The following is a 4,058-nucleotide window of genomic DNA, read 5'->3' as shown; positions in this document are numbered from 1 at the left end:
GTCGGTGGACGAGGCTCTGAGGTCACTGCCACGAGTGCCGATCGCTGACCAGCTTTTCGAAACGGGGCAGCGAAATGCGCACCGAAGCGAGGACACGGCCGAGTACACGCACACTCTCTCTCTCTCTCAGCACAGACCGACTAAGGGCTTGTCTAATCTCCTCCGCCCGACGCGTGACATATGACCTCGCGACTTCGGACTCCCTCGCTGCTCGGCCCTCACATGGCCCTCAGGAGGAGAAAGTGTCGTACTGCAAAGGAGGAGGGCCGGGGAGGCTAGGAGATCGGGGGCATCTGAGGAGGGAGGTCGGGGGGGCGTATGAGGAGGTCGGGGGGGGGGGGGGGCAGCGGGGGCGGGACTCGAACATGAGGATTGTCTCGTAGGCACGTAACGTCATCCTCGGGGCGCCGTGGAAAGCGAACGAGGAGCGGCCGGGTCTGTTTCCCGAAGGATTACGGAGGTATGCGGTCCTTCGTGGGAGGAACGGCGCGGGTAGGATCCTAGGAATTCGAGAGAAAGAGGGGGATTCGCGAGGAGGAGAAAAGAGGCAGAGGTGATCGGTGGAGGCGAGAGATACCGATGATGAATAGACAAATAAGGACGAAAGACGCAGTTGGTAAATGGAGACGAAAGACAGACGATAAGCAGAGACGAAAGACCTACGATAAACAAGAGTCGAAAGACACAAACGATAAACAAGAAACGAAAGACACCAAGACGATAAACAGGCACGAAAAACAAGGACGATATGCATAGACGAAAGACACAATCATCAAACAGAGACGACAGACACAGATAATAAATACGAAGGAATGACCGATGGCAAGCGAAGACGAAAAACACAAAAGACAATAAACGGAGGACGATACACAGAATAAACAGAGGTGCAGACGAAAGACACAGGAGACAGCATCAGTGTACGTACACACGAAGGGGGTGGGGGGGGGGGAATATCTCGGCAGTGTGCTTTAATACGACAGGACTTTTATGGCGAAGGTTATCATCTCAGTTATTTTGAGAAGGCGGCGAGGAGAGAACGGGCGACTGTGTGTGGGTGAAAACGTGGGGAGATAAAGACGAGGAGAAGGATGGTGTCGCCGGCGTGAACAAGACGTGGGTAGCTCCTCTTAGCCGTTACACAACCCGTATATAGGGTGGAAATAGGAGTAATTGAGAAACGAAAGGAAGAAATACTATATTTGTATTGATTTCTTTCGGTTTAAGAAAATTAAAGTGATGGGGAGGAATACTGTAGATGTCGCAGCTAATTTTCTTTCGCATGATAACGATTTGGAGAGTTCCCCCCTCTCCCCCCCCCCCATCTCAATCTCGTTTTTTTAATCACGTGACATCCAGTCTGAGGATAATGAACTACGTCCTTGAGGAAAATAAAACTCGAAGGAATGAAGGAGTCCTCACACGTGTGTCTCCCCCCCCCCCCTCCGCTTCCCCATTCTCCTCCCTCTCCCTTTCCCTCCTCCTCCCTATTCCTTTCCCTCTCCCCCTCTCCCACTCCCCTATCCTCTCGCTCTCCCCCTTTCCTTTCCCTCTCCTTCCCCCTCCCTTTCCCTCCTCCTCCCTCTCTCTTTCCCTCCTCCTCCCTCTCCCTTTCCTTCCTCCTCCCTCTCCCTTTCCCTCCTCCTCCCTCTCCCCCCCTTTCAACCTCCCTCTTCCCCCTTTCCCCCTCCCTCCTTCTCCCCCTCACACAACGAAGGGCGACCAAGAACTTACTGTTTTACTGCCTCTCTTTTCTCGAGATGCTTACTAACTCCCCTCCAAACAGTCTTCTTTAGTTTCCCCTCGAATGTGACCTTCTCGCATTTCGGATTTCGGTGGGTGTTTGCACTCTTCAAGAAATAAAAAAAAGAAGGAAGAGAAAAAAGAAAAATATGTTCGTTTTTAGGCCACCATTTCTGGGCGGAGTGCAGAGTGCTTTAGCAGAAAATTGGCGAGGCATTGTGTTGCTCTGCAGTTTCGTAAGCTGCGAATATTTTCGATACTCAAGATTCTCTGTGTGAATATTCCTTCAGATCTCCCAACAAAGAGGTGATAAACTCTCCAATTTCAAATATTCTCACAACGAGCCTCCTTACACGTCGCTGTACTCCCGAAAAAGGGCCGAGAGGATTCGCCAGCATCGCCCTTAAGTGCAGGGCCGAACGCAGGATCTCAGCCCCCGTCTTGTCACAAGTCTGGCTTCCTCTTCACGCTTTGACATTCACCCTCGTCTTGTGGTGCGGGATCCTGGGGGCGTGTTTGCTTTACGCGCTCTCGCAATACGCCTGTTTGTGTTACTTCGTGACGTCACGGCTTGACATCCATCACCTGTGACATCAGCGGCGTGTTTAGTAGACCCCCCCCCCTTGTTCCACGCGCTGGTTGGGAGAAGGGTGTGCGTTGCCGGGACGTCCTTGTGTGGCGCCAGAGAGTTATTCGTATGTTGGGACAAAGCACCAGATCGCCCACTATGCTTGTGCTTACCTGTGTCCCCGTTATTCCCACTTGAAAGGGGCTTTTAGAACCAGGGAAGAGTGTTGAAAAAAAGAAAATTTACGATGTAGGAAAATGGGTCACGTAGTTTAGGAAAATTAGTTCATGGGGAGACCAAAACCTGCTTTTGTGGAGGAAAAATCTTTCTTATAATTACTAGGCAAGCACTAACTTATCTTTTTTGCTTTTGGGCTTTAATGTTTATCATCCTGAAACACGACACCCACGTCACGTTTCAAAACAAGTATCCTCATTAAGTGTATTAGAGTGTTTTATTAGGCAAGTTGTAAAACTGGGGGTGAGGGGAGCCTATGGGTGAAGGGGGGGAGGGGGAGGGGCTTGCATGCGTTTGTTGATAATTAATTCGTTTTGCAAAAGGTGAAGTGTGGTTTGGGGAGTGGAAGATGTGTGTTTATGATCCTGTGTATTTCTTTCTTATTTTCTTTCTCTTTCACTCACTCTTTTTTTCTTTTTTATCATTCTTTTTCTCTCTCTTTCCTTTCTCTCTCTCTCTCTCACTCACTCACTCACTCACTCACTCACTCTTTCTTTGTTTCTTTCTTTCTCTCTCTCTCTCTCTGTCTCTCTCTCTCTCGTCTCTCTCTCTCTCTCTCTCTCTCTCTCTCTCTCTCTCTCCTCTCTCTCTCTCTCTCTCTCTCTCTCTCTCTCTCTCTCTCTCTCTCTCCCTCCCTCCCTCTCTCTCTTCCCTCTCTCTCTCTCTCTCTCTCCTCTCTCTCTGTTTCTCTCTCTCTCTCTCTCTCTCTCTCTCTCTCTCTCTCTCTCTCTCTCTCTCTCTCTCTCTCTCTCTCTCTTTCCCTCACTCTCTCTCTCTCTTTCTCTTACTCTCTCTCTCTCTTTCTCTCACTCTCTCTTCGTATGTATATGTGTGAGCGCGAGCGTGTGTGTGTGTGTGTGCGTGCATGTACGTGTTTGTATGTATATTCTTCATACGTGTTTGTGAATATGTAAGTGTATATGAATGAATAACACATTGAGAGAAAGAGAAATAAAGAAGGAGCGAGAGAGAGAGAGAGAGAGAGGGAGAGAGAGAGAGAGAGAGAGAGAGAGAGAGAGAGAGAGAGAGAGAGAGAGAGAGAGAGGAAAACCGCGAGAGAGAGAGAGAGAGAGAGAGAGAGAGAGAAAGACACAGAAAGAGAGAGAGAAAGAAAGAAAGAAAGAAAAGAAAGAGAGAAAGAAAAAGAAAGTGAGAGAGAGAAAGAGAAAAAGAAAGAGAGGGAGAAGCCGATCTTGCAATTGGAATATTTTCTTGGACTTGACTGACACTGAAGAAAATGGAATGCCAAAAAAGAAAAAAAAATATATATTGCCAAAATCCTCCAGGCAAAGGACAGAAACCACTCTGGCTTTTCCATTTCAGCGACATTCGGAAAGGGAAAACGAAGAGAGAGAAAGGAGAAAACTGATAGCTAAAGAAGAAGAAGAAGGAGGAGGAGGAAGAAAAAGAAGAGGAAGAAAAAGAAGAGGAGGAGGAAAAAAAAGAGAAAGAAGAGGAGGAAGAAGAAGAAGAAGAAGAAGAGGAGGAGGAGGAAGAAGAAGAGGAGGAGGAA

General features: G+C 48.4%; 1 protein-coding gene across 2 annotated transcripts in view; it reads right to left on the bottom strand.

Moving 5' to 3' along the window:
- The window catches only part of Loxl2 (Lysyl oxidase-like 2), a gene marked incomplete in the record, with an annotated part of 8,114 nt that extends 7,916 nt beyond the window's left edge, over positions 1–198 (bottom strand). Inside the window, 1 exon segment of one of the 2 annotated variants that reach the window (XM_070124674.1) lies at positions 1–198. 2 annotated transcript variants of the gene reach the window in all.
- Positions 199–4,058: the final 3,860 nt, after the last annotated feature.

Source organism: Penaeus vannamei, chromosome 8, assembly GCF_042767895.1.
Source record: "Penaeus vannamei isolate JL-2024 chromosome 8, ASM4276789v1, whole genome shotgun sequence".
Taxonomy (NCBI): domain Eukaryota; kingdom Metazoa; phylum Arthropoda; class Malacostraca; order Decapoda; family Penaeidae; genus Penaeus; species Penaeus vannamei.
Note: the sequence above shows the minus strand (reverse complement) of the source record. Positions and strands in the feature narration are given on the sequence as shown.